This window comes from Phocoena phocoena, chromosome 2, assembly GCF_963924675.1.
Source record: "Phocoena phocoena chromosome 2, mPhoPho1.1, whole genome shotgun sequence".
Classification (NCBI taxonomy): domain Eukaryota; kingdom Metazoa; phylum Chordata; class Mammalia; order Artiodactyla; family Phocoenidae; genus Phocoena; species Phocoena phocoena.
The window spans coordinates 35,738,887-35,753,543 of NC_089220.1; the positions used below are offsets into that span (position 1 = coordinate 35,738,887).

A 14,657-nucleotide genomic window follows, 5' to 3' on the forward strand; every position below is an offset into this window, starting at 1 on the left:
AGATCACATTAAATAATATAAGTAAAAGTGGTTTAGAAACTGTAACACAATTTATAAACATTGTTACTATTATCTTTCCCTTGCCATCAGAAACTAGGTATACCAGCCTTCTGCCAGTTTTTAGAATACATCAAGTTCTTAACCTATCATGGGGCCTTCATTCTTGCTGTTCCTTCTACCTGAGCTGAAATCCCTTTGGCTTATTCTTATAATTCAAACCTCTACTTAAATGTCACCTCTTTTCAGGGACAGTCCATGACAATATGTATCAATTATGACATGCTAGGACACACATAAGAGAAAATCCAACTCAAAATGGCTTTAAAAATAAGGAAATAAATTTCTCAATTGACAAAAAGTTAGTTAATTCAACTGCTCCATGAAATAGTCAAAAAACTCTTTTCATCTTTCTATTCTGCCTGCTTGGCATGACAGCCTCTGTCCTCGTCCTAGCTCTCTTCACGGTAACAAGTTAGCTGCCTCAATTCCAGCCACAAGTAATTACGTGTAAAAGAACAATTGGTAATTTCTTCTAGTCAGTCTCATTTTAAAGGAAACTACTGAAAGAAGTCTCCCTCAAATTTGCATATCCTATTAACAAGAGTGAGTCACCTCATCCTTTGCAAAATCAATCACTGGTAAGTGAAATGGGATTACTATCATGGCTTAGACTAATCAGGATTTATCCCTAAGGGTAGGCGCCAAAACAAAATCCGTACCGTGAAAGCAAGAATGAATGACTATAAAACCCTACAAGAATGCTACAATATCTTGTCTTTAAAAAAAAAAAAAAAAAAAGCACTCACCACCCCCCATTATTCTCTATCACAATACTTATTGGCTTATTTATTTCCTATAATAAAAGATATGTACCAATAGAGCAGGGATTTAGAGCACAGTGCCTAAAACAGAACAAGCCTTGTATTAATATTTGTAGAAAAAAGTGAATGCATGAATATTACACAATGTGCATATATTTATTTAATATCTATAGTCAAAATCCTAGGCAAAATAAAAATAAAGTTTTCGAAGAATTAGAACTAAGATTCAAAGTCATTTTCATGTTTATTCATTTATATTTACATGCAGAAAATGTCAAAAGTAGATGCTCAGAAAGAAATATATCCAAATATAATTTCAAAACAAAGACACTCAAGCCAACTCTTGATAACCTGCAGACTCCTCCAATACTACATTTAATAGTTAATAAGGGCCAACAGATGTATAGCAAAAATTACAAGTCTCATACAACAAATAATGACTAAAGAGGCACAATCTTTCTAGAGAACTCTTTCTAAATAACAATAGAGATTTAAAAATTCAGATTCAAAGAGATTTAAAAGAGTTTCTACAGAACAACAGAGATTCAAAAGTGTAATAAACATATTATGCTACTGAAAATTTTAGTGGGATATACGTTTTTTAAAAACACATTTCAGGGTTTCCCTGGTGGCGCAGTGGTTGAGAGTCCGCCTGCCGATGCAGGGGACACAGGTTTGTGTCCCAGTCCTGGAAGATCCCACATGCCGCGGAGCGGCTGGGCCCGTGAGCCATGGCCGCTGAGCCTGCGTGTCCGGAGGCTGTGCTCCGCAACAGGAGAGGCCACAGCAGTGAGAGGCCCGCGTACCGCAAAAAAAAAAAAAAAAAAACCAACACATTTCAATCCTCATATAAGAGGCATGATGCCCTTTAAAGGCTAATCTTTACTACTGCATGTATAAAGAATAATATACAGATATTATTGGCTAGCATTCAATTCATTAATACATGAACCAGATGGGCGGCATAGAGACAATTTATATATCCTAAAATAAGAGAAGTTTAGATAAATTATGGTGCAATCACTGGTGAGATGTTATAGCTCGGTTTAAAATGTAAAGTATGAAGACAAATACACATAATATAATGTTAGGTGAAAATGCAGGATGCAGAGGGATTTGATGATGTTGATGCGTAGCATCATACCTTGGAAAAGTATACGCTGTAAGGTCAGACAGCTCTGGGTGTGTTTCCTAATAATACTTAAATAGAATTGGGCCAGAAAAGAATCAGGCAAGGCATCTTACTTTCTCTGAGCCTGAATTTTCTATCTTTGCAATGACTGTAATAATTCCTATCATATGGGCCTATCATTCTAAGTATAATGATGAAAACAGCTACATTTATAGAGTGCTTCCTGAATGCAAGGTACTTTTCTCTTTACTTCACAATTATAATACTATTTAATCTTTTCAACAATCTTATAAGTACTATTATCCCCATTTTACAGTGGAGGAAATTAAGGCACACTGAGATTAAATAAAGTCATAAAGTCAGTAAGTGGCAGAACCAAAATCAATGACACCTTTTTTTTTTATTATTATTAAGAACCTGCTCACTTCAAGAATTGCAAGGGAAGCTAGAAAATCTCCTTCACACGTACTTTTTAACCCAAGGATAAGCAACTATATCACTAGGATATGTCGAGTCTAACTCAATCCAGAGATTTAAGGGCCTCAAGCTTTTCCTTCTAAATAGCACACTATTAGGAAAACTAGATAAAACAACTCCAGGTGACCTAATTTTTTTTACATTTCAAGTACAGTGAAGCAACTTTCAGTTCCAGACCAAGATGGAAAAGATGTACTTCTCCCCATCCCTCCCACTATGAACAGCTAAAAAACCCTGGCCACTTTTTTTTTTTAAAACACTTAATGGTTTATTAATGTTTGTTTTATAAAAGCAACCTCAGTTTCCTCACTGGGTTACTTACACATTTCTTTACTCTTGACCACCAATAATTCTCAGGATTCTCAAAAGCTTTTACAATAAACATGTAGTTTTTTGTTCCCCATTTATAGTAAATATTGTTGACTGCAAAATTCTAAAGAAGTAAGCTGTCATTCGTCAAACAATTCGCCTGAGGTAGACAGATTCGGGATATTTCTCCTTAAGATTCGGCCACTGAACAATGAAGTAATCAGAGAGGTGAAACAAGATGACTGTGTAAGGTGGAAAGCAAAGGCAGACCTGCTAGGGATCTAGGGACTAATGGAACAACATGGCAGGTAGTAAGTTCTCTGAGTTTTCTTTTTGCTTCTCAAATCCAAGAAGGAAGAAAGAGCATAGGAAATAGCAAAAACATGGGTAAATATACTTAACCTTCTGTTCTTGAGTTTTCTACATTATATTTGACAGGTGAAGCAAAAAAGTATACAACTGTTGTAGTTCTAAATATATGTGGAGGAAATATTTAAGACCATCATGTGAGAGAGAGTAATGGAACTTTAGAGGTAAACTTTCTACACTTCACTCAAATGGGTAAAACATCAATACACCAGTAGATTGTAACAAGTTATGTATTTTTAATGCAATACTTAAAGAAACTAGTAAAACATCTATACAGAGATGCACTCAATAACATTTAGCAATGTAATCATCGGAGGCTTAATAGAGAGTGAGTTTTAGAGTCAACTAGAACAGTGTTTGCCCATTTCCTCCACTTTCTAGCTGTGTGACAGTGGCCAAATTATTTAACCTCTCTGTAAATTAGGTAATAACGTTCATTATGGACCAATTAGAGTTAAAACATAATAACTACAATTATTATAGCTATTATTATTATATTTTGGTTGAGTTAGGCTATTAACTCTGTCTCTTTAATTTATTTACTTTTGCTAGTTTAAATGAATATTTAAAGTAGTCTTGAACTGAGATATGTATGGAAAGTGCTAGTCATGGTGACTAGCATGTAGTATGGGATTGATAAATAAAAGCTATGATTAATTATCAGTAAATAAAGGAGTTATGGTTAGCCTTTCCTTAATTCCATCGACTTTGCACCATAAAATTTTAACGCCTTCTTGACATCAGTTTTGGCAGTGATTTTTTTAATTTGACATCAAAAGCAAAAAAGGCAACAGAAGCAAAAATAAACAAGTGGGACTACATCAAACTAAAAAGCTTCTACATAGCAAAGGAAACCATAAACAAAATGAAAAGGCAACAACCTATAAAATATTTGGAAGCCATATATCTGATAAGGGATTAATGTCTAAAATATATTGAGAACTCATACAACTCAACAGAAAAAATTAACAATCCATTTTAAAAACGGACAGAGGATCTAAATAGACATCTCTCCAAAGACAACATACAAATGGCCAACAGGTACATGAAGAGGTGCTCAACACCACTAATCATCAGCAAAACGCAAATCAAAACCACAATGAGATACCACCTCACACAGATTTTTATCAAAAAGACAAGAAATAACAAGTGCTCATGAGGATGTGGAGAAAAGGTAACCCTTGTGTATTGTTAGCGGGAGTGCAAACTGGTGCAGCCACTATGGAAAACAGTACGGCAGTTCCTCAAAAAATTAAAAACAGAACTACCATATGATCAGCAATGCCACTTCTGGGTATTTATCCAAAGGAACAAAATCAGTATTTCAAAAAGATATCTGCAGCTCCATGTTCACTGGAACATTATATTGTTCACTAGAACAACAGCCAAGATATGGAAACAATTTAAGTGTCTATCAAGAGAGAATGGATAAAGAAAATGGGATATAATATATATAATGGAATAGTATGCCACATAAAAAAAGAAAATCCTGCCACTTGCAACAACATGGATGAAGGTTGACAGCATTATGGTGAGTAAAATAAAAGAGACAGAAAAAGACAAATACTGTATTATCTCACTTATATGTGGAATCTAAAAAGAACCCAAACTCACAGATACAGAGAACAGATTGGTGATTGCTAAAGGCTGGGAGTGTGGGAGGTAAGTAAACTGAGTGAAAGTGGTCAAAAAATACAAACTTCTAGTTATGAGATAAAAAGTCCAAGGGAAAAAAAAAATCTCATAACAATAAAATATTCCTGTATTTTTTAAAAAGTGAAGACAAAGTATTTTATTGTTTTATATCTGGGTAGTGCTATATAATTTATGATTTCAATTTATTCCTCAAAAAAACTATAATTATGATTTGCCACCCCTTTACAGATGAGGAACTGTAGCTCACACCAATTAAGTAATTTGCTCAAAGCATTTACAAAGCTAGTATAAGCTAAGGTCAGAGTAGAGGTCTTTTGTCTATAAATGTAATGCCCTTTCATGACACTATGCTGCCAATCAATTACAAAACCATATTCAAGGTCACATAATTAGTAACTAGAAGACACAGAATTCAAAACCAAGTAAGTTAAGCCCTCGTGCAGAAGACTTTATTATGCGGTTGATACAAATGATTAAAATATAGATAAATAGACAGATGGATATTCAAGTTCATTACTAAGTAAAGATACGTTAAAACACATCAAATTAGATACTCCAAATTAGCAAAGATTTATATTAAAGACTGAAAAACTAATAATATTATAATGGAATATTATACTGCCATCACCAAAAGGAATTTATTCTTGAAGAAGATATTCTATCACATAGAATGGACAGCTAGAGATTTGAGAGTATGCGGTATTTCCACACCACTCAAGTTACGTGTACTGTCCAGGAAAATCTATAAAACAAAGAAGAAAAGGAAATAAGATGATAAAAAGTGACGAGTAAAGTATGTACGGTACTTAATTGTTACTAGCCTTTGAGTAAACAAAATTTAAATGATAAGAGATATATGGAAAGGAATGAATAGATCCACAAGGAAAAACAAAGATCAAAACTATATAGGAAACACATTTGATAAACTACAATAAAATATATGACCTCCTGAAGTCTTTCTAGGCCTGTAATTCCACACTACCCAAATAAAACCAAATCATAAATTAGGCAACATGATTAAAGAGACTGTAACATTCTCAGCTCAGGCATCTAAACCTTTGTCTATCCAAAGCTACTGAATTAAATATGTCGAGTCAATTATTCTGGTGTCACACAAACCATTTAAAAGTGAGGGCCCAGGTATCAACACATAATCAACATTTTAGAATAAGCCTTATGTAAAAGAGTGAAATAATCTCAACCATTTGCTGTTTAGGCTTCAAAATAATCTCTTCTCAACCTCTTCTACAGAAAATAGCTAATCCAATGTCTTCTAAATTTTTTTCCATATTTGCCAATCCGAAATTTTTAGAGGAGACACCCAAAGTATCATTAATAAGAATATATTTACCAGAAAAAAACTACAAAGTTATGAGTACTTCATTTAACAATAGCATAACAACCTAACAATAGCAATCTATGAAAAATTGTTAATATTCTAATGACAAAAACGATTTATGCTCCGCCATCAATTTTGCCAGCTCCTCTAACCACCCCCAATATCCAACAAAATGTAATTTAAAAACTAATTGTACAAATGTTACTGTATTGTTAAATATTTTCCCCATAAAATAGTTTCATGTTTCCCATTAATCTAATAAAATTTCACCAGTATAATCAAAGTAGATCCACAATCTTCTCAATCCCTGAGTCATTTATGCTACTCCCCTTCAATTCTCATTTATCTTAAGTTCCCCCACACACCCCACATTGTACACCAGCCATTAAATCTCAGTGGTGCTTTATTATTTATGCTCCTTCCCCTCAGGAATATATTCTACACATTACAGAATACCCAAACACAGCAGTAACTTGGCTTAAACAAGATTGAGGTTTATTTTTTCCTTTTGTATAAGTTGTCTACAGATAGGTGATATAGGAGACAGTGGTTGCAAGTATCCTCAGGGGCCAAAGCTTCTAACTTTTCCACCACTCTAGGTACCTAACTTCCATCATCAAGATCACCTCATGGCCCAAAATGTTTGCTAAAGTTCCAGTTACCATGTCTTCAATACAGGTCAAAAAGAAGAAAAGAAACTGAACAGCAAAATGGGGTCTCTTACAGCTGAATCAGTGCAAGCACACACGTAATGCTTCTACTTGCCGGAACTTAGTCACATAGCTGGGAAATATAGTCTTTTCTTCCAGGCATCAATATGCCTAAGCTAAAAAAAAAATCAGGATTCTATTACTACAGAAGGGGAAAACAGATTTTAGAGTTCGGTAGAATCATAGGAGCCTGCATCATGACTCACTATCCGTTTTTCAAAACTTCTAAATAACCCTTCATATTGAGAAAAGTTTTATATTGTATCTTTAATATGGCTGATGTAAAGGCTTTTACTTCCTTGGCCAGCTGTGGAGTGTGGCCAATCCCAAACTGTATTACAGTAGGTACACCAAGATTGCAATTCTGAAGTCTTATTGGATAGAATTTTTCATCTGCCACATCTTGTGCACCAGCTAGGATATAAAAGTTGATTTGTTCTGTATAAGTGACCTAACAGAATGTTGGAACACACTGTGTTGTCCTCACCAATTAGCAACGGAGCTCCAGTATGGTCTCTTCAGTTACACATCCTGGATCTACGCTTACTTCGCAGGCACATCTGCTGCATCATCATTAATATTAATCCCCTTAGAGTGCCACCATTTACTGAACATTTACTAAGTCTCTGTGCAAAGTGTTTTATTTATTTATTCATTCAGGCCTCATAACATCTTTCTTATGTTATTTCTGTCCTCGTTTTTATAGAAGATAATACTAGCAAACATGTATGAGTGCTCACTATATGCCAGGTAGGTATAAAACACTCCAAGTGTTATACAGATAGATACTATAATTATCTCTAATTTGCAGATGAGAAAGAGGAAGCAGAAAAGTTAGTGACCTGCCCAAAGTTACACAGCTTATTAAGTAGCACAACCAGGATTCAAATCCTCACAAACTGGCTCCAGTGTTCACTCATTTAACTAGTTAACTATACTAATATCAAATATACCAGCAGAGGTTAAGTAATTCACCTAAGGTCACAAAGCCAGAAGGAGCCAAGATTCATAGCCAGATCTATTTCGTTATGGAGTCCTGTTCTCGACTTCAAATGAATCAAAGCAATATGGCTTGGCTGACCAAAACCATTATTATTGAGGGATTATCACTCTTTAGTAGCAAAGTAACAAGGGAACATGCAACCAAAATAACAAACCTAATCCATGAATTTCAATGGTAAACAATTTAGAAAGATGAAATGCAGTGCATCCATGTCACCTAGGTAACACTATGGGTAGACCCATCTCTTTCAGCAATAACAGACCAAAACCAAAAGCGGGTTTGACAAATGGATCTAGTGGCTGTCATATATCACTTTAAATTTTCTCGCAAGTGAATAGTCATTAGTATCTAAAAGATTTTGAATAATTAGGTATCTGCATTTTGTATCTGCTATCAAAAAAATTAAAGAGTTAAACAATCTTTTGCTATACCAAACCTAATAGCTGTATCTAGAAGCAGTAATTTTTACAGGTATCATTAAACAGTTTTTAAGAAATAATAAAAGTAACAAAAATTCAGACATTTTGGTACCATCTGTTAGAGTTAGTGCATTTATAGTTCTCTCATCTATAATTATAACCCTGACCCTTATCCCTTGAGAGATATGTAAATCATGGCTATAAATTTCTTCAGAATTTTTTCTTAAGATTTACTTATAGGCAATTCTGATGCTAGAGACAAATTGCCTTCTTTAAGCCTGAGCACACAACATTCAAATCACAATGCTACTACTGACTCATTTTCAAACATTCCCCTAAGAATTTCAAGTCTTTCGACTAAGAACACCATAGGAAAAAAAAAAGACTACCAGATAGGGCACCTTGTACCTAGTATAGTAACTGAAACACTGTAAACACTAATGATGAAGAATGAAGCTCATGTTGCCAACCGAATCAACCATACACATACGTCTTTAACTCTTTCATGAGCACCTCAGATCCTTAAAAAAAAAAAAACAAACAAAAAAAACACTTTAGGCTCACTGTATTGTTCTTCACCAAATACATCCTTTTTTTAAATTCCAAACTTAATGAGACATTCTCAACTTCACACCAGTTTATATCTACATTCTACTTCCAATTACCAATGCTTTTAAACTAACTGGAAGAATTTTAAAGAAATAATGAGCAGTACTAAATTTACACTATTTCACTGTATCTCAATAGATGGAATATAAAACAGATTTGTTTTTTATTAGCAAAAAGTTTCTATACTAAGTAAGAGTTATGTTAAGGTTTCTGTTTTTGTTTTTTAGCTATATTGAATCATGTTTAATCGAAAAAAAAGTACCATAAAACAAACAGTGCTCTTCAGAGAGGCATAAAAGTACCCAAAAGAATCAGCCTATTAGTTAGGGTTATACTAACTTTAATTTAATGCATCAGTTGACTAGTAACTAGTATTAGACGAAAAGCAGCCAAAGCAGGTTTTATTTACAGGATGTGCAGGATGTATCACTTGCTAAGAATATCATTCTTCAATTTAAAAGTGTTAAGAGATCTCTACTTTCACCCATCAGGGAGTAATATAATCCAGAATTAATTTTGATATGTAAGCAACTAGAAAACTGGACAAACTACATATATGACATTGGACAACAGGTAGCTCAAAAGTGATTCCAAAAAAAAGGGAAACAAAAAAGGCGAGCCCTATAATTACCTAGCATGTCTTTCTGAAAGGACTTTTGGGACTGCAGGATGCTGGAGCAGAAACCCAAACAGAAGTCAGTACATTGCTGAGTTGAAAAGACAGGTGAGGATAAGCCTCTTAGATAGACTCATCCACCAGAGGACAGACAGCAGAAGCAAGAAGAACTACAATCCTGCAGCCTGTGGAACATAACACATTCACAGGAAGACAGACAAAATGAAAAGGCAGAGGACTATGAACGAACAAGATAAGACCCCAGAAAAACAACTAAATGAAATGGAGATAGGCAACTTCCAGAAAAAGAATTCAGAATAATGATAGTGAAGATGATCCAGGACCTTGGAAAAAGAATGGAGGCAAAGATCGAGAAGATGCAAGAAATGTTTAACAAAGACATAGAAGAATTAAAAAACAAACAGAGATGAACAATACAATAAATGAAATGAAAACTACACTAGAGGGAATCAACAGCAGAATAACTGAGGCAGAAGAACAGATAAGTGACCTGGAAGACAGAATGGTGGAATTCACTGCTGCAGAACAGAATAAAGAAAAAAGAATGAAATGAAGACAGCCTAAGAGACCTCTGGGACAACATTAAATACACCAACATTAGCATTATAGGGGTCCCAAAAGGAAAAGAGAGAGGGTAAGGACCCAAGAAAATATATGAAGAGATTATGGTTGAAAACTTCCCTAACATGGGAAAGGAAATAGCCAACCAAGTCCAGGAAGCGCAGAGAGTCCCAGGCAGGATAACCCCAAGGAGAAACATGCTGAGACACATAGTAATCAAACGAACAAAAATTAAAGACAAAGAAAAATTATTAAAAGCAACAAGGGAAATATGACAAATAACATACAAGGGAACTCCCATAAGGTTAACAGCTGATTTCTCAGCGGAAACGCTACAAGCCAGAAGGGAGTACTCAACATATTTAAAGTGATGAAAGGGAAGAATCTACAACCAAGATTAATCTACCTGGCAAGGATTTCATTCAGATTCAATGGAGAAATCAAAAGCTTTACAGACAAACAAAAGCTAAGAGAATTCAGCACCACCAAACCAGCTTTACAACAAATGCTAAAGGAAATTCTCTAAACGGGAAACACAAAAGAAAATGACCTACAAAACCAAACCCAAAACAATTAAGAAAATGGTCATAGGAACACACATATCGATAATTACCTTAAATATGAATGGATTAAATGCTCCAAGCAAAAGACACAGGCTTGCTGAATGGATACAAAAACAAGACTCATATATATGCTGATACAAGAGACCCATTTCAGACCTAGGGACACATACAGACTGAAAGTGAGGGGATGGAAAAAGATATTCCATGCAAATGGAAATCAAAAGAAGGCTGGAGTAGCAAAACTCATATCAGATAAAATAGACTTTAAAATAAAGAATGTTAAAAGAGACAAGGAAGCACACTACCTAATGATCAAGGGATCAATTCAAGAGGAATACATAATAATTATAAATATATATGCACCCAACACAGGAGTACCTCAATACATAAGGTAAATGCTAACAGCCGTAAAAGAGGAAATCGACAGTAACACAATAATAGTGGAGGACTTTAACACCTCACTTACACCAATGGACAGATCACCCAAAATGAAAATAAATAAGGAAACAGAGCTTTAAATGACACAACAGACCAGAGAGATTTAATTGGTATTTATAGGACATTCCATCCAAAACCAGCAGATTACACTTTCTTCTCAAGTGCATACAGAACATTCTCCAGGATAGGTCACATCTTGGGTCACAAATCAAGCCTCAGTAAATTTAAGAAAATTGAAATCATATCAAGCATCTTTTCTGACCACAACACTATGAGATTAGAAATGAGTTACAGGGAAAAAAATGTAAAAAACACAAACACATGGAGGCCAAAGAGTGTGCTACTAAATAACCAAGAAATCACTGAAGAAATCAAAGAGGAAATAAAAAAATACATAGAAACAAATGGCAATGAAAACATGACAATCCAAAACCTATGCAATGCAGCAAAAGCAGTTCTAAGACGGAAGTTTATACCAATACAAGCCTACCTCAAGAAATAAGAAAAATCTCAAATAAACAATCTAACCTTACACCTAAAGGAACTACAGAAAGAAGAACAAAGAAAACCCAAAGTTAGCAGAAGCAAAGAAATCATAAAGATCAGAGCAGAAATAAGTGAAACAGAAAGAAAGAAAACAATAGCAAATATCAATAAAACTAAAAGCTGGTTCTTTGAGAATATAAACAAAATTGATAAACCTTTAGCCAGACTCAAGAAAAAGAGGGACAGGACTCAAATCAATAAAATTAGAAATGAAAAAGGAGAAGTTACAATGGACACCACAGAAATACAAAGCATCATAAGAGACTACTACAAGCAACTCTCAGCCAATAAAATGGACAATCTGGAAGAAATGGACAAATTCTTAGAGGTATAACCTTCTAAGACTGAACCAGGAAAAAACAGAAAATATGAATAGATCAAGCACAAGTAACAAAATTGAATCTGTGATTAAAAATCTTCCAACAAACAAAAGTCCAGATGGCTTCACAAGTGAATTCTATCTAACATTTAGAGAAGAGCTAACACCCATCCTTCTCAAACTCTTCCAAAAAATTGCAGGGAAGGAACACTCCCAAACTCATTCTGTGAGGCCACCATCACCCTGATACCAAAATCAGACAAAGATACTACAAAAAAGAAAATTACAGACCAATATCACTGATGAATATAGATGCAAAAATCCTCAACAAAATACTAGCAAATACAATCCAACAACATATTAAAAGGATCATACACCACGATCAAATGGGATTTATCCAGGGATGCAAGGATTCCCCAATCTACACAAAACAATCAATGTGATACACCATATTAACAAAATGACAAATAAAAACCATATGATCATGTCAATAGATGCAGAAAAAGCTTTTGACAAAGTCAACACCCATTTATGATAAAAATCTCCAGAAAGTGGGCACAGAGGGAATCTACCTCAACATCATAAAGGCCATATACGACAAACCCACAGCAAACACCATTCTCAATGGTGAAAAACTGAAAGCATTTCCTCTAAGATCAGGAAAAAGACAAGGATGTCCACTCTCACCACTATTATTCAACATAGTTTTTGAAGTCCTAACCATGGCAATCAGAGAAGAAAAAGAAATAAAAGGAATATAAACTGGAAGAGAAGGAGCAAAACTATCACTGTTTGCAGATGACATGATACTATACATAGAGAATCCTAAAGATGCCACCAGAAAACTACTAGAGCTCATTTGTGAATTTGGTGAAGTTACAGGATACAAAATTAATGCACAGAAATCTCTTGCATTCCTATACACTAAGAACAAAAGATCAGAAAGAGAAATTAAGGAAACAATCGCATTCACCACTGCAACAAAAATAATATAATACCTAGGAATAAACCTACCTAGGGAGATAAAAGACCTGTACTCAGAAAACTATAAGACACTGATGAAAGAAATCAAAGATGGCACGAACAGATGGAGAGATATACCATGCTCTTGGATTGGAAGAATCAATATTGTGAAAATGACTGTACTACCCAAAGCAATCTACAGATTCAGGGCAATCCCTATCAAATTACCAGTGGCATTTTTGCAGAATGAGAACAAAAAAACCTTTAAATTTGTATGGAGACACAAATAACCCCAAATAGCCAAAGCAATCTTGAGGGAAAAAAAAAAAAATGGAGCTAGAGGAATCAGACTCCCTGACTTCAGACTATCCTACAGAGCTACAGTAATGAAGACAATATGGTACTGGCACAAAAACAGAAACACAGATCAATGGACAGGATAGAAAGCCCAGCGATAAACCCACGCACATATGGTCAACTAATCTATGACAAAGGAGGACAGGATATACAACGGAGAAAAAACAGTCTCCTCAATAAGTGGTGCTGGGGAAACTGGACAGCTACATGTAAAAGAATGAACTTAGAACACTTCCTAACACCATACAGAAAAATAAATTGAAATGGATTAAACACCTAAATGTAAGGCCAGAAACTATAAAACTCTCAGAGGAAAATATAGGAAGAACACTCTTTGACATAAACCACAACAAGATCCTTTTTGACCCACTTCCTAGAGTAATGGAAATAAAAGCAAAAATAAACAAATGGGACCTAATGAAACTTAAAAGCTTTTGCACAGCAAAGGAAACTATAAACAAGATGAAAAGACAACCCTCAGAATGGGAGAAAATATTTACAAACAAATCAACGGACTAAGGACTAGTCTCCAAAATATACAAACAGCTTATAAAGCTCAATATTAAAAAAACAAACAACCCAATCAAAAAATGGGCAGAAGACCTAAATAGACATTTCCCCAAAGAAGACATACAGATGGCCAAGAAGCACATGAAAAACTGTTCAGCATCACTAATTATTAGAGAAATGCAAACCAAAACTATAATGAGGTATCACCTCACACCCGTTAGAATGGGCATCATCAGAAAATCTGCAAACAATAAATGCTGGAGAGGGTGTGGAGAAAAGGGAACCCTCTTGCATTGTTGGTGGGAATGTAAATTGATACAGCCACTATGAAGAACAGTACAGACGTTCCTTAATAAACTAAAAATAGAATTACCATATGACCCCACAATCCTACTACTGGGCATATACCCTGAGAAACCATAATTCAAAAGGACACATGCAAACCAATATTCACTGCAGCACTATTTACAATAGCCAGGTCGTGGAATCAACCTAAATGCCCACCGACAGACGACTGGATGAAGAAGATGTGGCACATATACACAATGGAACATTACTCAGCCATAAAAGGGAACGAATTTCGGTCATTTGTAGAGATGTGGACGGATCTAGAGACTGTCTTACAGAGTGAAGTAAGTCAGAAAGAGAAAAACAAATATCGTATATTAACACATATATGTAGAATCTAGAAAAATGGTACAGATGAACCAGTCTGCAAGACAGAAATAGAGACACAGATGTAGAGAACAAACATGGACCCCAATGGGGGAAAGCAGGAGGGGGTGGTGGTGGTGGTGGTGGTGAGATGAACTGGGAGATTGGGATTGACATATAGACACTAATATGTATAAAATAAATAACTAATAAGAACCTGCTGTATAAAAAATAAAATTCAAAAAAAAATTGCAGTTCTCATCTT

General features: G+C 34.9%; 1 protein-coding gene across 1 annotated transcript in view; it reads right to left on the bottom strand.

Annotated features, from left to right (window-relative positions):
• The window catches only part of FUT8 (fucosyltransferase 8), a 261,338-nt gene that overhangs the window by 169,778 nt on the left and 76,903 nt on the right, over positions 1-14,657 (bottom strand). The gene's annotated exons all lie outside the window — the stretch shown is intronic.